The sequence below is a fragment of the Canis lupus genome, chromosome 20 (assembly GCF_003254725.2).
Source record: "Canis lupus dingo isolate Sandy chromosome 20, ASM325472v2, whole genome shotgun sequence".
Lineage (NCBI taxonomy): Eukaryota > Metazoa > Chordata > Mammalia > Carnivora > Canidae > Canis > Canis lupus.
This window is the reverse complement of record NC_064262.1, coordinates 16,782,260-16,810,184: the sequence shown is the minus strand read 5'-3', so window position 1 is coordinate 16,810,184 and position 27,925 is coordinate 16,782,260. Positions and strand designations below refer to the sequence as shown.

General features: G+C 35.8%; 1 long non-coding RNA gene across 1 annotated transcript; it reads right to left on the bottom strand.

Annotated features, from left to right (window-relative positions):
• Nucleotides 1-1,049: 1,049 nt before the first annotated feature.
• LOC112662990 (uncharacterized) lies at nt 1,050-27,637 on the bottom strand. The gene is made up of 5 exons (XR_003138984.3): nt 27,559-27,637; nt 26,613-26,685; nt 24,446-24,592; nt 6,507-6,614; nt 1,050-1,502 (listed from the first exon to the last, which is right to left on the bottom strand). It is a non-coding gene; the product is annotated as an uncharacterized LOC112662990 (long non-coding RNA).
• Between the last annotated feature and the right edge of the window lie 288 nt (nt 27,638-27,925).

The following is a 27,925-nucleotide window of genomic DNA, read 5'->3' as shown; positions in this document are numbered from 1 at the left end:
TCTCTTGCCCCCTCTTCATGTGAGGACATTGAGAAATTAGCTATGAACTAGGAAAAGGACTTTCACCAGATACTAATCTATAGGGTCCTTAATCATAAGCTTTCCAGCCTCCAGAACTGGGAGAAAAACAAATTCTATTGTTTATAAGCCACTTAGTCTACTGTATTCTGTTATAGCAGCCTGAATGGAGTAAGAAAGTGACCTATAAATCCTTGTTTTATTTTACTGAATAGATGGTAGGTGAAAGTAGGATGTTACAGGGTTTTGTACCTTTGTATTTATGTACACATGTGTTTTCTTGATAACCTTAGGATAAAGGTCACCATACTTTGGGGGGCAGAATAAGAAAAGTACATAGTAGAAATCAGTGGTGATAGTTTGATACTTGAATGTGTACATCCCTATAGATCTTTTATGATGTCACCTAAGTATATACAACTTCTTACAATACTTGATGTTTCAAAGAGAATGTACATTGATTCACATATGAGCCTTTAGGATGATGGTATTGAAGATAATTAGACCCTGAGGGACAAGGGATGAATAGTTAATAGGACTGTTTCCATCTTATTGTAGTATTTCCCTATTTCACATATGGCAAACTGTTGATATTCATTGAAAGAATGAATAAATTAATGGTATAGGAGTCAGGAATTATGAATTAAAAGTGTAGCATATAAGTGAGAGAAAGAGATTTATATTATGAGGCAGATAGACTGGGATAAAAATAGAAAGCAAAACCTGATGGAAAAAGTAAAGGAGATGAACTGGGAAGGATGTAACTATAAAGCAAGGAGGACAAAGTCATTATATGGGACCTGGTTTGACCTGAACTGAGCACTTAAAGACAGACAGAAATTGAGATTGAGTGTCAGAACCAAATGTGGAAATTAGTGTATAGAAACTAAAATTTAGCCTTGAACTGGAGATCCTGGATCTGAGTCAGAGAGGGTCTCCTAATAAGACTCAAATTTGATAGATTCATACTATTTTTCAAAAACTGTATAATGTAGTTTATCTGAAACATCTCATTCATTTCTTGCAACATCCCTGGAAAAAGCATTATTTTATGAACTGTCTTTTGAAAAAGGAGAAATTGAAACAGTAAGAGGTTTGAGTAATCTACCTTGGGAATGGGAGAAGTCACTATAGGAACCCAGGTAGTATATTGTGAGCACGTGCTCTTAACCACTGGAAGGGTCCCTGGAGAAAGAAAGGTTTTAGGATTATGGCTTCTCACACTGTGCAATGCAATGGGTAGGTGGAAATGTCCCGATGATACACAAGCCTGCCAGAAAATCAACATTTCCATCAGCAAGTCTCAGCAGGTATGAAAACAATAGCACCATCTGTGTGAGTTCAGATTCCCAAGGTGTCAGAAGAGATGGCCTTGAACGTTCTTCATTATGAGGCTAGATAGGTATAGTTCTGACTTTGGTCAAGATTGTACATCAGGACATGATGTCATCAAGGCCAGACTGACATTCTGTGGTTGGAGCTGCCTGGGAGGAAAAAAAAAAAAAAATCCCACTAACTCTTTTAAAACATAGTTCAAAGTCAGTTATACCCTTAAACATTTCAGAGAGCATTGGTGCCTAGATTTAAACTGCTGAATTTAATCATTTTGCATTATCCAGCTTTATAACAAAGGTTTATAGGTTTTAACTATTTTAGGGGACAGTCTGGTGACCACAGAAAGAAAATTTCTTTTCAACATGCTATTTGCTTGAGAGGGTTCTAGCCCTCAAGAGGATTATGCTAGGCGCTCATAGACAATAAAATAAAATGAAATAGAGACTCCCAATACTGTTAAGTTATACTCGGTTACTAATAGATGGCTTCATGGTAAAGTGCTGAATTTGGAGTCGCACATTGAATTCTATCACAATGGCTACTAACTGTAAAACAAATGCAGTATGTTTCTTATAATTTCAGACTTCTTGAGCAGCATTCATTGAATTTTCTCAGATTATTTATAACTGGACTCATTGTTTTAAATTTAGAAGTACCCTCCTGAACAAGATATCTGAAAACACTTGAAAATGCAAATAATATCCCTTTATAAAGAGTTTATCTCATGTTTTCTAGATATTCAGATTCACTGATATGTACAGAGTAAGTGCTCGATAACTTGTAACTATGAGGCTTTCTATATCCAACTTTTAAAAAACTGATTTGTGATTTATTTGCTAAGCTGTTGTGTGCTATACTAATAGAATACCTTTGTATTGATGAGTGTGTATCATTGAGGACGCTGAGGAATAAGGCTGAGTTTCTAGGCCTGTTATCTCAAGAAATAACTGTTATTTAAGCTGGAATATCTCTTTATTTCCTTGGACAGTAGAATGAATACAGATATGAAAGGGGAGAATCTTTGCTGATAATTTTTTCAGATCTAAGGATCCTGTGACTTTTTATACATTTATTAGTACACCTGTGGGACACGTTTGAAATAGTGTGGTAGAGTTTGAGATTTACATAGCAGACAAAAAGAAGGTTGCGTAGAAGAGTGTGGCTATTTTATGTATTCATGTATGTATTTACTTGGTTTACTCAGCATTTTATCTTATCTAACTTCTATAGGTAGCATAGTCCCATCTCCTTTGAGAATATTCTCCTGCATTCCACATGATCCTGATAGGGATAGAAAAGCCATTCACTGTAGTGGTAAGAATGCAAGACTCACATCCAGATTTTAATACTTACTATATGACCTGGTGCGTGTTACTTAACTTCACTATGCATCTTTCATCTTAAAAATAGGTTAAATCATATTAGGCCATTGTAAATTAGGACATGTATAGTCTGGGTTCTTTTTAAAAGCAGACCTTAACTAAGGATTGGGATGCAGGGGCACCTGGGTGGCTCAGTGGTTGGGCATCTGCCTTTGACACAGGCCATGATCCCGAGGTCCTGGGATCAAGTTCCCATCAGGCTCTCCGCAGGGAGCCTATGTCTCTGCCTCTTTCTCTGTATCTCTCATGAATAAATACAATCTTTTTTTTTTTTTTTTTAAGGATCGGGATGCAGTTGGTTTGTTCTGTGAAGTGATCCCAAAGGGTTGGGGCTTAGGAAGAATATAACAGTGGAAAGGTAAAAGCTAATCCAAAGTTATGTTATTTAGCTGGTCGCTACTGTCGGATGGAGCCTCCACCCTGCTGCAAGTCCTTTGAGGCCTGTGCAAACTATCCCATTGAAATGTCTACCACAAGATTGAGGGGGAGAATGTTTCTTTTTTTTTTTTTTTAATTTTTTTTTAATTTTTATTTATTTGTGACAGTCACAGAGAGAGAGAGAGAATGAGGCAGAGACACAGGCAGAGGGAGAAGCAGGCTCCATGCACCGGGAGCCTGACGTGGGATTCGATCCCGGGTCTCCAGGATCGCGCCCTGGGCCAAAGGCAGGCGCCAAACCGCTGCGCCACCCAGGGATCCCGGGAGAATGTTTCTTAAGATGATAATTCCTCTCTTGGCCAACATTTGTGCTGTGCAGTGTTAACTGTTACACACTTATAGGTTTGCATACATGTATCAGAATAGTTTCATAGGAATCTCTCCCAGCTCTGGCACAGAAGCCCAGGGCAGAAATTGGGAGGTTTGTTGTGACACCTAGGCCAGCTACAACCAACCAGGTGAAGTAGAAATGAGGAGTAGGAGATATGACATTGGGAAGACATTGATACAGAATTCAATGAAAGAATGTGTGCAAAATGTCTAGCCCATTGTCTGGGTCATGGTAAGCACTCAGTACATGTTAACTAACAGAGTTGTATACTTTTCTGGGCAGAGGTCTATAAAAATGTTACAGAAAATCATGTCTGTATATTTCTTTCCCTTCTTTTTTTTTTTTTTCTTTCCCTTCTTATAACATGTATACTTTGTGTCTTAGAATCATATGGTCAGATCTCCATTGTACCATGTTCTAGGAACAGTCATGACCATCTTCCACCTCCATTTCTTCCCAGGAACAGGAAGAATTAATTTGTAACTTGACCAATGTCCAAAGAGTCCCCAGACTCGCAAGCATCCAGGAGATGGAAAGGCTAACAAATTCCTGTGGGCTCAAAGATGCCTGAACAGTATATGTAACTAAATAGGATAACTTCACATCCTCAATGCTTGTGCATACAACATACAGAGTGAGCTAAATGAGAGTATCTGTGAGTATGATCTGTTTCTCAAAAAAAGTTTTAGATCTGTTTCAACCCACAAATAAAGCAAGCAGTTTGGGCTGACATTTACACCTACTTATTTTCTTAATTCCCAGTTGCTTCACCTGGAACATTGAACTTTTCCTAATCATTGTGAATAATGAATTAGCAAGCTTAGCTGTAGATCATTCATAGCTTTTTTTTTTTTAATCCATAATTGAGAAAGTGCCTCCTTTTGTCTTTTTTTCTTTGATGCTTCTTCATAATATTTAAATTTTTATTTCTTATGCTAAAATATTTAGAAGCACATAGATAGTGTTCATCAAGATATGTATCTATTAGTTAAGACCTTTTCAAATCTATCTTTCTTAGAAAAGATAGGGAGATTGGATATATTATCTGAGGAGGTAGGTAGACATAATGAACATAGTATTTTTTAATTAAAAGTAGAAAGGACTGCTGAGAAATGTAAAAATGCAAATGATCATCAACCTTTTTGCTCACAAAAAACGTTCTTGTGGTCAAATGTCATTTTAAATATTTTAAATTTATTTTGAAAATTTTCAGTTATTTGTGCATTCTTCTAGAATATCTGTTTGGTATATATTACATGTGCTTTGCAATATTATCAAAAGCCAAACTATCAGTACGCTTTTTGACAAGATCCTTTTTGGTTAAATAAGATATTTTGACTCCTGTGCATGACCTTAAAAAGCAGCACACTGGCTCAATTTTTAAAAAATCTCAAATATAATGAGATTGGTACCCAGAAGGAGTGTTGAGGCTGGGGAAAGTGATGGGTAAGGGGAAATTAAGCTTGTCAAGTCATTTTATTAAAGAATGTAGTGAGGGAGAGTTAGCTAGAAGGAGTACTTGGACTTGATTAAAATCCCCTGAAGCATCTGTCAAGGTAGTTCAGATGAACACGTTTGTGGTTCTGCATGCTATTTCACAGAAAATGCTAACGATATCAGGTATGTGCCCCATCATGGATTTACCTTGGCTCCAAACAACACATTTAACTACATCTGTGATAATGAATGGTCACAAATCTAGGCATAAATTTAAGACTTGGGAAGTTTGGGTCTGGTGTTAAGAGTGCCTTACTATAAATAAGGACTGGCTGCCCTTGAGCATTTTTAGAGCATGTGTGAATCTGGTGTTAAAACTAGCAAAATTCATTGCCCGTTTTTCCTTTGCTAGTGGAAAAATTTACAGTATCTCTCTTGGGTCTCTTGAGCTATGTGGGGATACACAAATCTCTTTTTTAGTGAGCACCATACACTGACTTTATTAGTCTTATGGGAACCAGAATCAGCTACATTGACTAGGAGATTTGCTCATTTTAGAAAATTACATGGACTTCTGTATTTAGGATACTCTATATTATCTTAATTGTGACTCTTAACATAGTTATTACTTAATGTACAGCTTTTCTTTGCAATTTTTATCACCTTAACTCTGTTGCTTGAGGTTGAAGATTATAGCAATTAGGACAAGATGATTGACCTTCCCCAGGGTCAGCACGGAGAGCTTGTGCCAACCATGGATTCTATGAGGACAATGGTGATCTAGATTATTTAAGGTAGTAATGACAATAACTAATAGAAATTTAGGAAAATGGTTTGTTGCCTGATTTCTCATTTTATGGAAAGTGGCATTTTCCAATGGATTTTATACACCAACATATTCAACTTATAATTATCTATATTCATTGCATGAATGCTCTAGGCAAAAACCTGGAAAAGAAAACAACTAGAGACATTGCCCTAAAGATGCTCATAGCTTCATATGGGCAAGAGGCAGTTTAAAAACAACTCTATACCCCAAATAAATGCATATATATGTTCATATATGAATTAAATATAAATGTTTACATATTAACTAAAATACCCATAACAACACTATCATGAAGTAAAAACCTGGAAATTATCCACATGTCCATCAACAGTAAAGTGATGGACCATCTCATAGTTGCATGATAGGGTATAATACAGCTATGAGAATGAGTAAGTCACAAGTACATGTAGCAACATGGATGAATGCCATAAACCTAATGTTGAAAGAAAATAGACACAAATGAATTTCTATGATATGATTCTATTTATGAAAAATATAGGCAGACATATTTCTGTGCCATTAGAAGTCAGGAGAGTTACTATGAGAGGCATAGTGACTTAGAAGAGGACCAGAAGGGAACCTCTGCAGTGCTGGCATCATTTTTCTTTGAGCTATATGCTGTGTGTTTAGTTTATGAAAATTCGCACACTGCACATGTATGATGTATGCATTTTTTGCATAGATATTCTTTGAGTTTCCAAATGAGGCAGTGTCATTAAGCAGAAGAAGATGATACCTTTTTGGAAGAAGTCTTCTTAAGAGCCTGGGCTATGTCTATCAGTTGTCATTGCCTTAGTTTTCTTCATAAATCGGGAAGGGTTGGAGGTCTAAAGAGAAAACATTCCTGAAAGAAGTAGTACAAACAAAAGCAAAGAAGTGGAAAAATATGAGGCAACAGTTAGATGAATTTTCAAGTGCTTGAGCAAAGTTGGAAAAGTATAAAGGGGAAAGTACTAAGTTAGGTTTGTGCTAGACCATGAAACAAAAATACTATATGCAAACTTATCATTTTTTCTTTAGGTTTTAGGTGTCTTTGGAAATTTTTGAGCTATGGAATGGCCTAAGTTTGCTTTTGAAGTCTGGAAATGGAGCTTTGGAGAGTGGAGGGACCAAAGGGGCAAAGATCTGACCACTCTTGTGGTGTTAAAAGGGAATTTCCTGCAGATCTGCCCTGGACAACTAGCAGCAGTGGGATGGTGACTGGCACATAGTTGGCACTCAGTATTTACTTAGTGAATACCAACAGAAGCAATACATGAAAGAATAGGATTTTGTATTAGACTGTGTCAATTGGCATTCTTGAGGAATGAGTTTGCTTTTCTGGTGGCTCATCTTTCCAAACAATCTGTTTTCTGTTAGGTAATGCCATTTGAAATCAGATCTGTATCATGTGGTAAACTCCCCCACAATCTCAGGTGACATTTAGATTACTGAATCTTAACTGCTTGAGGTCCACAGTGTATATTGAGCACAATAGTGGGCCAGATGTGTTATCTTTTTGTTAATTCTGTCAAAATGCATCTTGAAGTAAAATATAAACTTCCCTCAGGTGGAATATTGTATCTCTTTCTTGTTAATTGTCCTGCATAGAAAAGCAACAGTGAGTAACTCTGGGTTATTTGGTTTGGAATTGTTTACACTGTAATTCTTAAGTCGTTTTTTTTTTTTTTTTTTCCCTTGAAGGTCACTAATTCCAACATTTTGAGAAAAAACCTCCATGGTGGTAAGTGTTACATTAGTGTTTTCCCTTAGAATTCTAACCACTTATTAGGTTTTGTGTCAATTTTCACGGAAAGGTTTTGTGTCGGTTTGTGTTGAATTACATTGTCAAACTTAGTCTTGATTGTGAATACTGGAAAGAACTTGGGGACATTTGGTGACAATTGATGACGGCCATTTGCATATAAAGAGGGTAGGAGGGATGATACAGCTCCCAAATCCAAGCAGGGATGTGTGGCAGGTGAAACATGGAGACAATTTATCAGAAAAGCTTGTTGGATGAAAAGGGTGTCTGAATCATCTTATTTTTTTCAGCTAGTGTTAGGTGAAGTGAATCTACTAGACAGTTGTCTTCATTTTCTCTTTTCACTACTTGACACAGTTTAATTGTAGAGTAATGAAACAGACAGCAAGCTGATCCATTGTATATCAGTGAACAATTTTAATTCTTATTTGTCTCTACACCCTTCCTACTTCCTTTCTGCTGTTGCAATTCTACTTTCAGTCCACATTTCAGATTCTCATTGTTATCTTTTTATAAAGATTTATTTATTTATTTAAGAATGAGAGTTTTAGGCTGACTCCACACTGAGTATAGAGCCCTGGCCCTGGGCTTTATCTCAACACCCTAAGATCAGTACCTGAGCTAAAATCAAGAGTCGGACGCTACACCAACTGCACCACCCAGGTGTCCATTAATATTATCTTTAAAATTTTTTAATTTATATTATGTCATATCTCCATTCAAAAAGTTTGATGGGACATTTTGGCTTCTGCATTTTGGATCAACACTCATTGAGACAAAGAGAAAAATCTATTCTTGTAGGTGTGCTCAGAAGTAATATGACCCTAAAACAATTTTAGCATAGTTTTGTTTTGCTTGGCTGATTATATATGGAACTATGTCAAGGTCTTCAGTGACAGTAATGAGTTAATTAGCTCTGGAACATGTTCTGGAGTTCATTGTAAGTAAATATTGTTCAAATTTCAATTCTGATTTAGGAATATTTATCCGAGGTTGCCAAATGTTTTTCTAAATAGTCCTGTTATTCTTTTTTTTTTAATGTGGCAGAGAAAAAAGAACCTTTGAATTTAAATTTACATATATGAGAGCTGAAAAATGTACTCACTGCCCAAGGAAATATATTCAGAATTTATAAAGGGAACATAGTGATTAGAAGAAATAACGGGTTTAGTGCAGGTTAATTACGAAAGGGATCAGGCAACTTTACCTTCATAAATCATATCCATTTCTCAAATTTGACTATTATGTGCCAACATGCTATACTTTTAACGGAAATTCTTGTAACATTTTAAACTTTTAGCACACATACCTCATACAGTCCATAAACCTGTAAACATGGAACTATTTAATGTTCCATTTAATGTTCCAATAATGTTCCATTATTTAAAATTTTAAAATGACAAACAAATAAATCTGAAATACTGTTTTGCTAGGTTTTTTTGCTAGTTTTTTATTGTCGTATAGAACTGAGACACAACTATAGGAGATGATATATGCCACCTATGAATTGGGATGTGGAATCAAAGATTGTTCTTAGAATTTTCACTAATGTTTCTAATATATGATTTTTTAATAAAAATAGTAGAAACCAAATTCATGTTTTTCATCTTTCAAGGTGAATTTTGCTCTTTCTGTTGACATTGATCTTTTCTTTGCAAAGTGACAGACAAAATCATTTGTAGGTCATGGTTTCTTTCCTAAGATATGATTATAACAAGATAAGCAATGCAAATCCAGTGTTTCTTGTTTTCTTTACCTTTTCAAAAATTTTCTTTTGCTTCCACAGATTCACTTTCTTACACTCCATCTAAAAATATTTTTTGTTTAAGAAGGAAAAAAGTGCCTAGTGGCAATTTGCATAATATGTTAATGCAGATATGCATCTAGACATCTGGATGGCATTTTAATATCTCATTCTCATTCAAGGAACTAGACCTTACACAGATGGTAGAGACAATTTTAAGAGCATTGTTGTAAACAAATAAGGCAGCCAGGAAACCAAACACACTCCAAGTTAGGACTTTGCCGCCAAAGAAGCTTTTTAGCGAGATGTTTTGACTACAAGATTGTACAGCCCTTATCAGTCTCTGACAAAAGGAGAGGTACCAGTAGGCAGTTTTCCTATGCAAAGGAAATAGGAAAAAATCCACACACCAGCATGCATTTTCAGTTTTGAATGTTTGAAAGACTAAATGTATTTTTTACACTTGTACAGAATATGAGTGCATATATATATATACATATATATACATATACATATGTTAACATAATACATATATGTACACATATGTAGATTTTAATAAAGTGGGCATATATGATTTAATAAGAAGTCATCTTTTTCTTCCTTCTCTCCCTAGAGAGACTTTCGGTCCAATTTTTGGCTTTTAAAAGGACAGGACTCTGGAATCACACTGCTTATGCTTAAACATTGAGTTTAAATTCACAGTTTACTAGCTTGGTTATTTGAGCAAGTCACTTAGTCTCTTGTTGCATATATTTTGTCATCTGGGATAATAATGGTCCCTGTTTTATAGTGTCAATAAGAGAATTCAATGTATGAAATCATAGCATATGCCCATACATGGCAAGCATTCAATAAATGTTAACAGTTATTATCATTGTTTTAATTAATTATTTTTTAAAAAATATTTTATTTATTTATTTGAGAGAGAGAGAGAGAGAGATAGCACATGGGAGGGAGAAGGAGAGAGAATCTGGAGCAGACTTTGAGCTGAACCCAGAGCTCCATGCAGGGCCTGATCCCACAACCTCAAGATCATAACCTGAGCAAAAACCAAGGTCAGACACTTAACTGACTAAGCCACCCAGGTTCCCCTTAATTTTTTAAAATTATACTGTGTTTTTTAATCCTTCTTTTTTCCTTTCCTTCCTTTTCCTTTCCCCTTCCCCTTCCTTTCTCTTTCTCTGTCTTTATTTCTCTTCCTTTCTTTTCTTTTCTTTCCTTCCTTCCTTCCTTTCATTTTTGGCCATCTTTAATACAAAAGCATTTGAATTGTTCTCTTACAAGAATAGGTTTCTGGGTCTCCTGGGGGGTGTGAGAAGACTAGGCTCTGGAATCAGACAGATTGTGTTACACATGAGTCTTTCTCTTACTAAATGGACTGTCCTTAAAACTGTGCAGTAAGTTTCATTATATAATAGGAGGGGATAATTTCTAATTCATGGACTTGTTGCCCATGTGAAAATGTATATAAAGTAAAATGCTTTTAGGGAAATTTATGCAGGTCACACGCTTTGTTACTGAAATTTGCATGGATACTGCTATCTAAGGAAAAGAACACTCAGCCAACATTTCTCCTTACTTTAGTGCTCTGGTAATCACTGATTAATTTGGATTAATTTGAGCCTATTTAGATTTGAGACTGAGTAGTTTGTGAGTCTAGGTTTAGCTTTTAAAATAATAAAGATTCAGTTGAGGGACTATGTATTTGTCATGTTTGCCCTTGGTTATGACAAAAGAAGTAATAGCTTTTCAGTAGAGAGAATCGGAAAAGGATAGAGATAGAGACATGAAAGCCCATCTAGAAGAGAGAGAAGACACTCAGGGTGAAATTGAGATAAGATAAAATAGAGAGTGTATATGATAGATTTCTTTCACTGGTAACTTAAGTACCCTGATTAAGATAACAATCAATTTGCTTTTCACTATTAGATCATCTCTGGGACTCATGAACTAGTCTATCTTGTCTACAGAACACAAATGAACATTTGCAGATTCCATACTTTAAATACACTATGAAGACCACATCTACTATGAACTTTAGACATATATTGACAGCACCACGCAAGGGAGAGAACAGACATGGCAAATTTTTGGTATGTCTGCTGGCACTACCTTATGTTACACCTTGAAGGACATTACTAATCAATCAAAACTTCTCCCATTGAATACAGATGCAGTCTTAGAATGCTTTTCATTGAATAACTTTGGCAAAACAGGGATCCCTGGGTGGCGCAGCGGTTTGGCGCCTGCCTTTGGCCCAGGGCGCGATCCTGGAGACCCGGGATCGAATCCCACATCAGGCTCCCGGTGCATGGAGCCTGCTTCTCCCTCTGCCTGTGTCTCTGCCTCTCTCTCTCTCTCTGTGACTATCATAAATAAATAAAAATTAAAAATATTAAACTTTGGCAAAACATTCCATTGGGTTACATTTAGAGTGGGAAATGTTATCACAAATAGGTCAAAAAAAATGGTTTAGAACTAATCCCAGGAAAAGCATTCTAAGTGGGAGTTACCTTCCATGTCATATGTGGGGCAAGTTTAGTGTCTTAAAGGAAATCAGAAAGGATAGACGTAAAAGATGAACAATATATTACAGGATTCGTATCTTAAAGAGACAAAATGAATCCTGAGTGATAAAGCAAGTATATCAAAACAAAACAAAACAAAATAGTACTTATACTACTAAGGGCCAAATAAACAGAATGGGTATTAAAATCAATAGGAGGTCATATGCCCTGAGGATTGAGGAGATTGGCCAGTGCTAATAAAAAAGAGGAGATGAGAAGGGCTTGTTTGAACACCAATAATCAAGACAAGTTTTCTGAAATGGACATTCATGTCAGAGAACAATGGGAGGTAGAATTGACAGGGCATGCAGGAAACAAGTTGTGGAAGGCCTTGAATGACACACCAAGAAATGAGTTCATTTGTAGGCAAAGGAGAACATTTGGAGATTTTGAATAGGCGATTGTAAATGTCAGAACTGAGAAGGATCTTAAGAGATCAGTTGGCCTAACCCTCTACATATGAGGGCTTTTACTTATTTGATAATAGCAGCTGATTATTTATTTTCAGAAGATTAGATGCCTTTCTAATATAGCTGATTATATATGTCCAGCTTTAAAAAAAATGGAGGGAATTTTCCACAGTAAAGGGGGAGATAAGATGACTTCGGCCATGCTCTCAAGGACACTGATTAGAGTCCATATGCTTTTCTTAGTTTTTTATAGTCTATTGCATGCACAGCATCAGTTTCCACTTAGAGAAGGGTTTGTTAATTTCAGCACTATTGATATTTTGGACCAGATAATTCATTATTAGGTGGGAGGAATCCAGGGCATTGTACGATGTTTAGCAGCTTCCTGGCCTCTATCACTGGATGCCAGTAGCACCCCATTTTCCTCATTGTGACAACCAGAATTTTCCCCCAGACATTATCAAATGTCTTCTGTGGGTTAAAATCATCCCTGGTTGAGAACCACTAGTTTAGAGGATGGGCTTCTGTTTATAATTTCAAAAGAGGGGGATCCCTGGGTGGCGCAGTGGTTTGGCACCTGCCTTTGGCCCAGGGCGCGATCCTGGAGACCCGGGATCGAATCCCACATCAGGCTCCCGGTGCATGGAGCCTGCTTCTCCCTCTGCCTATGTCTCTGCCTCTCTCTCTCTCTCTCTGTGTGTGTGACTATCATAAATAAATAAAAATTAAAAAAAAAGAGAAATAAGTTGCTTAGAGTTCAAAATACAATCTTTACATGTAATCAATCAGGCAGTGATTTTCAGGATACATTAAAGGAAGTAGAGATGGGAGACAATGAGTATGCAGGGATGACCATGTTAATGTAGTCATGAATCGAGGAGATTATTAACTAGAACTGTGAACCTGGGAATAATGGGAATAAGAAATAGAGGTGCTAACAGGAGGAAGGAGTAGCAGCAGCAGTAGTAATAACTATAGAAGCAGCATTTATTGTGCACTCATATTACTCCTCAAAAGAACCCTTTCACACCATTGCTACTATCATTATTCACATTTTACAGATGAGGAAACTGAGGTTTAGTGGCTTCCCAAGGTAGAATCAAGACTCCACCCTGCGCTTGTCTTACTTCAACACTCTATTACGGTCACTCCTCAAACAGTGAGGCTTTGTGTTGCAAATAGTCAATAGGAAAAGGCCCTCAGAATGGTTACACTCTCTGTTAAATTATGCCATTATTACCTGAATCCACTCACTTTATTTAAGTAAGGAAACACAAATGACTCCCCTTAAGAATAGAATAGGCTGGTTCAAGGCTCAGAGCCCCATCTAGAGGAGTTGCATACTGCCACAGCATGCTAATTCATCAAGAGACAGCATCCACAACATATAATGTGCCCACTTTCCATGGGCATATTTTGCATGTCTTTTCATTAAAAATTCATTACAAAGATAAGAGTTTGATTATCATATAACAAATAAAGCCAAATTATGGCATAAAGGAAGTTTAAAAAATGTAGACAGAAGTAGTTATAAGATTTTAGGCATTATAAAATCTATTTCTTACTGTTAGCATTGTAAAAAGTTTTGTGCTATCTTAAAGACTTTTTATAGATACTATTTTATGCCCCTAACTCGGTTTCACAATTTGAATGTGTTCATGAATATAGCAAACTTCCATTTTGCTCTGAAACTAATTAGCTTTTTTGTGGACCCCCCCAAGCTGGTCACATCTTTCCTTTTATTTGGAGATTAACAACAACAACAAAAAAAAAAACTTTTTGTTTATTTGTCAAACACAGAAACAACTACATTAAGACCATGTGGGAGAAATATAAGGAGAAAAACTCCAGAAACCACCTTTTGGAGCTGGTTGTAAAATATCTGGATGGAATCATAATGATGGAAAAATACAGATGCCTATTTTGAAATCAGCAAATAAATTATGCTTATGATAAAATTCCGATTTTCTCACGTTAGAGTTTTACTATATATGTCCATTGAAGCATGAGTCTAAGAATAGATCAAAAACAGGGTTCAAATATGAACCCTGATTATTCAGTTCTTCTTAGTTTTAGTTTCTCCACTTGTGAAATGGGAATAAATTATAAACCTCACAGACTGTTAAAAGAGAAGTGAGATAATGTATTTAAAATGTTTACACAAGGTCTAGCATAAAGCATATCAAACATGGTCACTTTCCTATAGAAACAGAACCATTTACTAACCTCTGCAGTTGCCATAATGGGAGGGTAGCAGAACTGGACATAAAAGGCTGATGTTATTTCAGTTCAATATTCAATATTTATGGAAATAACCATTATTTCAGCTTTTCTGGGCGTGGCAGTTTTTCTCTCCCAAACACCTTTTTAGGTGGTCTTTATTTAACCACTAATGAGTCAGTAACCTCCCTTCTATTGCAAAATTCAGCCTATGTTATCAGGAAAGATATATGCTTATGTACATAAGAAGTTTAGGCATGGGACACCTCAATTTGCAATCATAAATGGGCTGAGTGAATGCTATCACATTCTAGCATTGCCATTGAGATCCTGGGTTAACTCTACATTCTAGAGCCTAAATTTGTGTTCTTTGAAACTTCCCTAGGCAAATATATTTCAAATGCACTTTCTATTTTTATTATTAGTCTCCCAAATTTTAATTATGCATAGTATAAATAATAAGAATAACACAGCATGAGACAAAGTGCAGTATTTATGCATATTCCTTGTGAAAAACCAAACTGAAAGGTTATGAATAGAGTTGACACCCATTTAAAAAATTGAATCTGTCTGGTTTAGTTAAAGCTATTACTGAGGGAAGAAATCATGCTCACTTATATTTCTGGTATGTTTTGTTTCTAATAGGAAAAAACACATACACCAAAAACATGCTACATTTGTCATTCTCTTTCTGTGTAGATGAGGCTAGCATGCCTCTCTATTTTTAAATTTTTTTTTTTTGAAAATGCCAGTGAACACTTTGCAGAAGTGTACGCTGTATTAGCAATTAGATTTCGTCAAATGGCAGGTGGTTATGAATTTTGTTTCCAAAAAGGAGACCTGAGGGATACTCCATATTAAAGGCTTTATTCCCTTTTGGTAGAAACATGCAAATCATTTGCTTTTGCTAAAAAACATCTATGAAACATTTCTTCACTTATTATTTCCCTTGGGAGCAACAGTTCCCTATTATTCATAATTGTAAATGCGATTGACATTTTGAAGTTTATGTTCATGGGGATAAGATATTTTTGGGCATTTTTGGGATATGAAGCCCAGGAAAATCTAGTTTTTCTTTGTAATCCATATGTATCTACCATATGTTAATTGGGCTAACTTAGATGACCATTTCAGATTGGCTTTATTATTCATGTTTCTAGGGAACAAAGAAGGTTGGAAAGTGAGTTTAACAAGCAGAACAATGGACTCTTCATTGAAATTATGGAGAATAAAGACATATGCATGAAGCAACAATTTGTGAAGTAAAGTGTCATTAAATGGAATCTGTTGCCATTGTAAAGTAAAAAATGTTTGAAACAAGGAATGGTCTGTACTTTCAGTTAAAATGGCAATAAAAAGACGACATGAAAGCAGGACACTCCAGGCTAGGCTAGCTGCTTCTGTGATGTCCCAATCTTTATTTATCTGCTGGAGAGTCAGTCAGTGATAGCACTGATATACCACACCTGAAACACTGGAAGAGCACCTTTGAATCTACTCCAGTCTATCATGTGATGCAAGTACCAGGACATCTGGTCTTCCTAGTAAAGCTCCATAAAAATCTCACCAGGGAAAAAGGAATCCTCTATATGTGGAGTAGAGATGTGAATCAGACAACTGCTAAACTGCATGACTTATCTGCCTCTAAATAATTGGTTAACTTAGGCCACCTGTATTTATAAGCCCGGAGGTGTTCCGTGCCACTACACATTCTCCACTACTAACAACTGCCTGGAGTTGCCAAAAGAGTAATTGCACCATGGTGAGACACTGCTGTTTGAGCTCTGCCAAAGTAAGGGATAAAAAATGAAGAATATCAATGAAAAGTAAGTGAGGACTGCATTATAATATAAATTCTATCTCGGAGTTTGTTCTGACCAGCAGAATTGGCATATAACAGATGATGGGCTGACGCTACTTTCAATGCTTACTTCCCCAACCTCATTTTTTCTCAGACCCCAAAACACAAACCCCCCGGCAAATAGACACACAGCTGTATGTGCTTGGCAACTAGCTACCCATTTCATTGTTCAGTGCTTCTGGAAGGGCATCGGATGCAGTTCTAGCCTGGAAGCATTCGGAAAACTAATCCTGTTCCTGATATCTTTGTTTCTTCCTGATTGACAGTTAAAGGTGACTTTCCCTCATACAGTCCTGCCTGCCGTTAGCAATTTTCCAAAATTAAATACCATATTTTTGTATTTGATAGGCACAGCTGTGTCTTACCAAGGGCAAACCCACCTGCACAGCACTCTGTGTTCATTTATATACTGAGAACTTTATTTAGAACCCAGTTTTAGTATGGAAAAAAAAGTCAAATTGTGAGAACCAATTTTGAGAGCAGTGAATTCTTGAATTCCACATTGAGTTGTGAAAAGGGCAAATTCATTTGCTTCTAATAGAAGTAATATAGGCCTAGTCAAAATCTTTGCAGTGAGGCAAATGGGATGGCCATCTACCTGCGTGAACTATGTATGTATTAGTTTCTGCATCTAGTTTTAAAAACTCCACAGTGTTCTACACTTGATAAATACAAGTGGAAAGTAGCAAGTTTAAGTTTAGAGATTGGTGTGAAAGTATTACCTCTGGTGTTTGGCCAGATGTCTCCATTTCTAAAAGTCTCCATTATATTGACTGCCAGTTGTACTGTCTGAGTAGTTGAATGTTCATAGTCATTTGGGGCTCAAAGAATTCTCTAATTTGGGATTCAGGGAGGTGGACTATATGAACCATTCCAATTAAAATAGCATCTCTCCAGGCAAAATTAATTTGATACTTGAGGTAACATTGGTTAACTCTTGATATTTATGAGAATCTGCCATTTTCCAAAGTGTCACTCAAGGGGCATTTCCTAGTCTCAAGGTGTTTTTTTAAGAACAGAGATTCTGTAATAATTACATCTGAGTCATAATTCATATTAGCATTTCAAGGCTGTGAGAAATCCTGCAGTATGGAAAATTGTTTCTCAAAGTTCATTGACCTTATGCATTAGCTATCATCTTTCCTTTGCCCCTCCAGGTTTATTTTTCCACCTCTGTATTCATGGAGCTACCCTGGATGGGTTATAACATTGGGTTTCCCTTCTACTGACTTGTAGTATTGTAGTAGTGCTGAGCACCCTCTGGAGAAAGGAGGGAGGGAGAAGGGTTTGAGGGAAGTGAAGTCAAGATTATTTCTCTGGCTTCCTTCTTACATCCTGTATCCTTCCATCAAAGATCATACTTCCTGCCACGTGGGCCTCTCCACAGAGCTGTCCCTCCAGGTTCTGTAAACTCTTTTCTCCCTGCACCCTTTCATTCATATCCTGGTAACACACTGCCTTTTGGGTACTGGCACCCCTTCTGATTTTGCTACAAGTTGCCCACACCTTTAAAAGAGTTTCTGCTTTTAGACTCTTCTTAGATGACTAATTTTGAGTATGTCTTCTGAGTGATACGCATTATATTCTCTTTACCTCTTTACCTTGCTGCTTCATGCATGATATTTTGATGGAAATAAAAATTGCAACATTTAAAGTGAGGAAAATTATTGTGGTGTCAAAGTATCTAGAACATTATCGATTAATATATAGCTAACAATAATTAGATACTCTCCCTGTGTAGACATATTCTCTGGCAGTAAAATCAGATACTTCTTAATTTTATCTGCATTTATTTCACCATTGTCACCTTTCCTTTTGCTCTTTTAATTTTTTTATTTGAATATAGTTGGCACACAGCACTGTTGTTCTTAATGGATTTTATTGGTATCCAAGAGTGATAACAATTTAGATAGTCAAACATCAGTAAGCCATGCCATTTATCTATTTAGTCAATAAATATTTATTAAGCTTATATTTTTGTGTGTCTAGCATTGTATTAGGTGCTTGAAAAACAAAATGCAGAGAAAAATTAACATGATCGTGGCTCATCCCAAAACAATCTGTATTCCCACCACCACAGTAATAATAGCATACCAATATCAATACTGAACTTACTAATAGTTAACATTTACATAGCTCTAAATGCAATGTAGCATTTATGTAGTATGTTTTTCCTGTATTAACTCATTTAGTTTTTCCAGCAACCCTATTTTAAAAAGTATTAATATTATCCCTATTTTACAATAAAGAAAATTGTGGCAAAGGCAGATTAAATGACTCTGTTTAAGTTTACACTGCAAATTAATGCTGACAGAGCTGGATTTTGAGTCCATGCAGTCTGAGTGCAGGGGAGGCATAGCTGATGAATGAAGAGAGGGCAATAGGAGGCCTTAACTAAATTGAGATCCAAAGGATGAAAAGATGAAGGGAAAAGAGTGTTCCAAAACAGAAGAACTTGTGCACATGCCCTTAAAAACCTAAAAATAGAACTACTGTATGACTTAGCAAACCTACTTGTGGATACTGATATAAAAGAATTGAGGTTAGGATCTTGAAAAGATATTAGTATTCCCATGTTCTTTGCAGCACTATTCACAATAGCCAAGATGTGGGAACAACAAAATGTTCCAGATCAATGCATAAAGAAAATTAGACATATACATACAACGGAATACAATTCTGCAATATGTGACAACATGAATGAGACTGGAGGATGTTATGTTAATGAATGTGAAATAAGCCATTTCAGAAAGCCAAATACTGCATGATTCCACTTGTATGAGGTATCTGAAATCATCACATTCATTGAATCAAAGAGCAGAATGGTGGTTACCAAGGACTGGGGGGAGAGAGAATGAGGAGTTACTAATCAACAGACAAAGTTTTATTCAAGCAATATAAATACGCTCTATAAATCCACTGTATGACACAGTACCTATGGTCAACAGTAATGTACATTTTTAAAAATTTAAGAGGTTAGAGCCCATGTTCAGTGTTCTTGCTACAATAAAACACAGTTTAAAAAATTGGCACAGCACTGTATCATCCAGAGAAGAAGCTACACAGTGAGGACAGTCAAAATGGAATTGTTAGGTAGTTGTCTATACAAAGATGTCAGTCATTGACTTACTGGCCCTATATGTAGCAGTGGCCATAATATGTGTTGGGAAATGATCACAGACCCTCAATTTAAAACCTTGGTTGTCAACCTTCTTGTATAATCAATACAGTTTAAAAAAACTGGATAATTTGATGGCACTCTTGAAGGAAGAACTAAAGTAAAAATAAATTAAGTTTCTGAATATTTAAAAACTACTTTGGCAATTATTGAAAAATTTGTTTGTGATTTTTGAAGAGCTAAAGAACTCTTTACTGTCCTGACCATATTTTCTTGAACAAGTCGTGATGCAAATTTCTTACAGTGTCTAGCATACAAGATATCTTTCTTTAACACTAGTGTGCCTTTATATTAAGCCTTATCGCTTCCTTGCAGCAACTTACTCCCAGCCCGGCTGAATGAGCAATGCTCTACCAGAGAGCACACTGTAAGAGTGTGTTGTCTCAAACGTAGCAAAAATTGGTTTTCATATGGTGTCAGGTAGAAAGCACTTTTGAAAACTGTTTCTTGCTTTCCTGACAATACTGAAAAGCAGAGTAAACTAAGTGTTCCACACTTCCAGGTTCAGAAAAATGCCCACTGTTGTGCCAGTCAGCGACTGCAGAGCTTGCTAGGAAAAGGTACTGAAAAAGTATCACTTCTGGAAGCCCAAGTCTCTGGGCATTTAGAGGTAGAGGAAAGGCCGAGAATTCCATAATCTTACCTCTGTCCATGCTAAGGGGACAGAAAAGGATTCGAACTGTCTCCTACCCCTCCCTTTCACATATGGCTACAGAACATGAAAAAAGGTGTAAGAAAGAGGCTAAAGTGTCAGAGGAAATCCCAAAGCAGCCTGTGTTCCCTCAGGTTGCCATGGCAAAGACACTAGAGTTTTCTCAAGAGTGAACCTTATTCTACAGAAGTTAGCTGGGACTTAACCATCTTCTTAGTACTCGTCAAGGACTCTGATAAAGGGGAGCCTAGCAACAAGAGTATGGAAGGTAGATCGCTTTGGGGGCCAGGAGTTTGGGACAGAGTGGTATTGGGGACTTTGAGACAAAAGTGTGAAATTTTAGTAATTGGATTGCATCACAGAAACAATCACGCCAGGCTGGATTTTCCACCAAAATCGAATGAAAAGAAAATTATGAGTGCTCTAGGCAGATGGAGATAGAGGACTGCTCTAAACCTAGAATGCTATATTCATATTTACCCTAATAGCAAGATACATGTTGTTTGCACATATCTGTGTTGATATTTCTTTTTTTTTTAATGATTTTATTTATTTATTCATGAAAGACACACACACACACACACAGAGAGAGAGAGAGAGAGAGAGAGAGAGAGAGAAGCAGGCTTCATGCAGGGAGCTTGATGTGGGATTCAATCCCAGGACTCAAAGGATCATGCCCTGGGCCAAAGGCAGACGCTAAACCGCTGAGCCACCCAGGGATCCCCTGTGCTGATATTTCTACCTGAACATTGGCTACCTTATCTAAGGTCAAAATTTGGGAGCCCATTTGTAAAATGACTTAGTGTAATGTACTGTTGATGATCATTTAAGAGCTGCTGGTCTATGGTCTTCTGGGAGGAAAAAAGAATATTGCTTATCTGTGTAAAACTCAATGTAAGAAATTTCCCTCAGACATGAATACTAAAACAACTGCCCTCCACCCTAAGAAACAGGGTGCTGAGCTGCTAGGAAGTTTCAGTCTTGGCTTGCTTTATACTGGCTCACAGCTACTGTTATACTTAGCATAGTTGCCTTTTTAAAATTGCGACAACTTTTTCATATTTTGTGGGTTTTTTTTATCTCGATTTTGTGTTCTCTTTCTCCCTATCAATTTTATCAGACCAAAATCTTTTTTAGAAGTGTTGATGTTAGGGGGCCTGGGAGGCTGAGTCGGTTAAGTGACTGCCTTCGGCTCAGGTCATGATTCCAGAGTCTTGGAATCGAGCCTGGCATTGGGCTCTCTCCTCAGGGGGGAGTCTGCTTCTCCCTCTCTCTCTGACAGCTGCTTTGCCTACTTGTGCTCTATCTCTGTCAAATAAATAAATAAAATCTTAAGAAAAAAGAAGTGTTGATATCTAAATAAAATTAATTATGTTTGTTAGATATATTGCATTTTTTCTTGATTTGTTCATTTCTTCTATGATACATGCAATTTGGAAATAGATCTATGTAGGTAAAAGTTACACATTTATAGATATTGATTATGCAGTTATATAGTATATATATACATATATGAAACTTTAATCATATATATGATTATATACACACACGGGACTTTTAGTAAATTCTTTTTAAACTTTTATTTTTAAATGTGAGTGAAAAGAGCTGGTGTGATGGTATCTGAATCTGTTGTCCCAATTATAATCTCACAACTTTGAGCTCCCAACATAGTTGGAAATACCATTTATCTGCAGAATTCTTCTGCTGGTGTTTTGCTCCTAGGGAAGCAGAGAAAATAAAGAGCTGACTGCCTTTAATGTTTCAGCTTTTTACGTCCATCATAGTGTTCTGCTTTTAGCAAACACCCCCACACATTAAAAGTTTGCTTCATATTTAACCTTAGGAATTTCCTTCGGTAAGCTGGTCCTAAAAACTTGCCCCAGCATTATACAAATGCTGTTGAAACATCTATTTGTGCTTTTCTTTTCTCTCTTTTTTTCTATTTCAACTGAAAGTATACTTACCCTAAAGTGCACATTTGCAATAGGCATATATTACTAATGGCAGAAATAAATTTCAATGCAAATTCATATTGTTCTTGTACATAGTGAAGTAACAGCTTTTTGGAAATCATGTGCACAGGCTCTCCAGGACATCTCTGATCTATTATTGATTTCATGCATTGTGAGACTTTTATTTTTGTGTCCCCCACCCCTTGCTTTTAGGTGAAATTTTTTAGCCTCTTAGTATTATCCTTGCTCTTTGGATCGCCCAGGAATTTGTCTAAGACCTCTCCAGAGAAGATGACATACTAATATGTGACTGTGTAATTGAATTTTTGACATATGCAAAAATAGTTGTAAAGTCGGTAAGAGAGAAAGTACTGTAAATAGATATTTAAAAGAAGGGAACAGATGGCCTCTTTGTGAAGATGTTCAGATAAAGCCGAAAAATCACAAACAGATGGTTTATATGTATGGGGTAGGTTGATGAGGGAACCTGAAGCTCGTGGGGCGGAATGGACAGAGCTCCAACATTTCCTAAAAAACTGGAGTTTGGATTGTCAGATGAAAGCGTTATAGACCACATGAAAACACAGGCAAGCTATTAAAAATGTGGCACACTCCATTTCATCTTCCTGGAAACCTCCATTTGCATTTCCTTGTTCCAACAGTAAATATATACCTAACACTAAACTGTTGAGGAGGAACATTTTAAATGTGAGGATGATAGGGCAGATAAAATACAAATATTGCAAAGTGTACACAACTAAATTAATGCTGACTTAAGTTTAATTCCTTTTCAATATTGGCTTAGCCTTGTTTATTTACTTTATAAATAAAATCTTAAGAACATTCAAAATATAGCAGCTCATTTTCACACATATACCTATTTCTAGTTGTGGAGAATATATAGAGTTTTTAAGAGAATAAATAGTCCATGAGCTCTCAGGCAGCACTTTCCATGTGAGATGGTTCTTACAACAAAAAGGCAGACAAACTTGTGTTTTTGTTTTGTTTCATTTTTTTAAAATAATTACACAAGCAATCCTTGAATAATATAGCTGAAAAAATGTAGAATTGTGTAGATTTAAAAGTAATCCCTCACCCCCCATAGTTCTCTTCGTCTGATTTTAAATCTGTACTGATCTTTAGTAGTAACCACTGTTACCATTTTAATACCTATTTTCTTCTATCATTTTATAAGAATTTGAATGTGTGTGTATATATATATGTGTGTGTGTGTTCAAATTCACATATATGGATTTTATTTAAACCTTTATTCAATCATTTCTGTTCATAGGCTCCCCCTCCCCTACTCCCCCCCCGTTAATAACGTCTTAGATTTTTACACAGAAATCCAACTCATTTTGATGAAGGATCACATACTATTGCATAGAATCAAAATACCACCATCTATTTGAGGAGTATTTGGCATATTTCTGTTTTAAGCAGTCTACTACCAATATGCTTCATTGAACAAATATGAACAGATGTATTTATAATCATGTGTGGAAAAATGAAAGAATTGTTAGGTGAATACCAAAATCCAGAACCATTAAAATTTTTTTGAGAGATGGTACCAAATTGCATTTAACAAATTACATTTCCCTCAAGATTTGTGAGGGTACCATAACTCAATTCCTTATCAAAAGCAATTGAGATAGTGATTCTAACTTAGTTTTACAAGTATTAGTTTGTAAAATACCTATAGAATTATTGTTTAACACCTAACTATAATTTGAGCTGTTAGAAAAATTTTCTCCTCACATCTGAGCTGAAATTTCCCTTTAACACTGATCCGTCCATCCTGGTTCTACTGTTAGGAATCACAGAGAAAATGTTTCTGATCTATTATAGTAACATATTCACATCTTAGAGACAACCATGATGTCTCTCTGAAATGTTGTCTTCTGTCAACTAAGTGTCTGTACCTAGTTCCTTAAATCATTTCTAATTAGATTCGTTTTTGATCATTTCACTCACTCTCCTCTGTATGTATTCTGATATAACATACGAAAATAATATTCAGAAACAAAGACTAGTCACATGGGAAAAAACAAGTAGTTTACAGAGTCCTACATGAAGAACAGCTTTGATATTACCTGTGTTTTATAGCCTTATACTTACTCATAAAAGGAATTTGAATAATATGGAACAAATTTTATGGAGTCGCATTTCTTTTTTTCTTGAGAACTGATCTATATATTCATGCATGTTCCTTGTACAATTTGGGCAAGAAGATTGATAGGGCTATGCTCTATCTACTCCTCCAATATATCCCCCTGGAAACTTGCTCTATTAGTTATACATGTTGATTAAGATCACCAAGTTTTATTCCAATTCTACTTTACTTGACCTTTGCAGATACTTTCTTTCTTCCTATCCGTCCTTTTTGGCTTCTTCCAGGCTTCTGCTATTTCATTCTCATTTTTTTTTTCTATTAAGCTCCGTACTCTTCATGGTCTTTATCATGACAATCCACTATAATTAATTTCTCTGGGTTCTAAAAGAGAGCATATTTATCTTGTTTCATTTAGGTGTGCTTTGTCCCTGAGTAACACAACCTTTGAAAAGATATATTGGCTGATTTATTTGAAAATGATATTCATAACTCTTTGCAGCAAATATGCCTGATTCTAATTTTTAAAACGCTCTTATTTCAGAAGATTCCAATTATATTTTAAAACAAATTTAGGCTCAACAGACATTTTAAGGAGCATCTGTTTTGAGTCAGACATACTACTAGGAACCTTTACTATGATTGTTTTGTTAGCAAAACTTATTAAGTACATGGAAGTGAAACTTTGAAATGTGAGCCACTTTTTATATCAGAGGAAGAAGAAACAACTCCTATTTTAGGTCTAAATCTATAAAAAAGAATACCAGTATTTTATGTGTGCGTGTTTTCCAATTTCAAACCACTGAGATATATTAGCTCAAGTGATACCACAATATGGTGGAATATAATAGTTTCATTTTTAAAGAAGAGAAAATTGAGTTTGTTACAAATGCTGATGTTCTTACCACTATTCCACAGTTACCTTGGCTAGGTCTGTAGTGTTTTTCTTTCTCTCTGGCTTCCAACAGGGTGCCAAATTATTTCTTAGTTTTAATTGCCTTACTCCAGGAGTCTCCATAATCAAAACAGGCAGCAATTCTTTCTTAGTTATTGGTCTGCATAGTAGGTTCATATTATTTTTAAAATGAATATATTTTACTCAGGTTTCCAACTGTTTTGTGTTTGTGTGTGTGTATGTGTGTGTGTGTGTTTTCCAGTGAGTGAGGAAAGAAGGCATGCATGCCATTTTTGCTCAACATAATCCTATATTTCCATGAAGTCGGCTTATTTTCACTGTTTACTTTGTTTACCATACATTCTATAAGTCTTTATTAAATGAATGAATATAGGAACTCTGTGGTATTTAAGTCACTGTGAACATGGTCCCTAATTGGCCTATGTGTCTATTTGCAGCATCTCTATCTCCAGTATTTTGATAGCACTTACATAAATATTCACTTCACCGTAGCAACTTACTTTTTTTTTTGCAACTTACTTTTTGAATAAATATTGTGATTTAAAACTTTGTACATTGGGAAAAATGAATATACTTAAATAGCAACCATTTTATTTCTTCTGATATATCTTTGTCTATGTTGATATAGACCATATACGTATAAATTCTAATAGCGACATACTTTTACACTCCTCTGGGAAACTATCTTTTGCTTGAAACTTTTGCACTTGTTGAAATTCATAGTTGATTGAACTAAGTTTTGCATTTCCATTATAAAGAGTGATACATAACTTTTCCTCTTTACATACTTGTAGTTCCATAGGTGTACAGTTGTTATTCATATAACAGCAAACTTGTCTGTGACTAAAGTATGTTTTTTACAAATTTTCAACAGTGATACTCTCATTCAAGCTTTTAGGACAAGATAGTTTGTATCCTTAATACCTTACCACTCCCCCTTATACTTGTAATTTTTTAAATGCTTTCAAAAACTGGAAACTTTGTGAAAAGGTCTAAAGGCACTTGTTGATTTTTTTTTTTTTTCTGATACGACTTGTGAATGGTGCTGTGGCCATTTTCAAACAGCTGAGCCTCCCACTCATTTAGCATATTTCTTGTCATTTTTTCCCTTAATTATAGTTTCTACATTGAGAGAAGTTTTTTTTCTTCTGATACCTTCATTAACCCCAAGTTGAGTCATTCTTTTTTTTTTTTAAGGTCTATCAGTTTATTTTGCATGAATTAGATACATAGTTAATTTAGCCATTTCCCAATTTGCTCTCCTAATACACAATATTCATAGTAGAGTATTTTTTCTGCTGATCTTATTAACCATATATTATTAGGTAATCGAGTCTTCTTGAAGTATATAATATAAACAATAAGATCAATATAAGACTATATTTATATACTTATATATAATATATATGAGATCAATATAAGACTATAGTCATGTATATATGTAAGATCAATATAAGACTATATAAATATATAAAATCATTTTCTTACATTGAAAAAATGCTGTGGTAGCAACAGCTTTTGAGGTGTGATTTTGCTAAATTTGTGGTCTTAAATGATTCTTCTAATCATGAAAAGAACATGTGAGTGGAAATGCAAACGTCATCTATTCTTTTAATAGAGTTCCCAGTCTTCTATAACTTTGGGAAAACTCTCCATTAATTATTGGCTTTCTAATTCCCCTTCAAAGTAACAATATAGTAGGCTATTATAATTTTCTCCCTAAGATTGGTTCATATCACCTCTTTTTTTTTTTTTGTCATATCACCTCCTAAACCAAAATGGATTTTGAGATTTTGTCTTCCTTTCTGTATGAACTGGTCTAAGAGAAATAATTGCCAACAGTATCGCTAAAAAAGCTATGACAGTGATTTTAAGCAAAATATCCCACTTACTACAACGGGTCTTTGCTCTTGGTGACACCAAATGTTCATTTGGAGTAATGTTTCTCCCCACTCAGCCAAATATTTTGGTATCCTCTATAGATACCTCAATTTCAATATGGCCAAAAAAGTCTCTCCAAATCTCTCTCTTTCCCAAACTGTTTTCCCTCCATTATTTTTAATTTTGTTACTATATCTGTATCCACTATTTCCAGCTTAAAACGAGTTACCATTGACTGTTTCTGTTACTCATTCCCACAAATCTTTTTGAGTCTACTTTCAAATACTTCTCAAATCTTATCTCTTCTCTCTTTGCCCTTTTTTTTTTAAGATTTTATTTATTTATTCATGAGAGACAGAGAGAGACTGAGAGAGGCAGAGACACAGGCAGAGGGAGAAGCAGGCTCCATGCAGGGAGCACCACGTGGGACTCGATCCCTGGGTCTCCAGGATCACGCCCTGGGCTGAAGGTGGCGCTAAACCGCTGAGCCACCCGGGCTGCCCTCTCTTTGCCCTTAGTAAATGCTTTCTTTTCGGTAACTTTTATCTTTTACCTGGACTATATCTGATCATCCTGACTTATCTCCCCATCCTCTGTTCTTCCTTAACCTTACATCCCTGGATATTTCATTCTATTATCTACATAGTTCCCCAAGTTACTTTTCCTTTATATTGTGACATCACATTAAAGGCTTCCAATGCAAGCTCACTAGCTATTAGGGAAATGCAAATTAAACCCACAATAACATACTGCTACACATTTATTAGAATGGAAAGACATACTGGCAATACCAAGTGCTGGCAAGGATGTGAAACAGTGGAATCTCCTCTGTGTTGCTGGTGGGAATGTAAGCTGACACATCCATTCTGAAAAATAGTTTGGCAGTCTTCTACAAAGTTAATAATACATTGACCAATGAC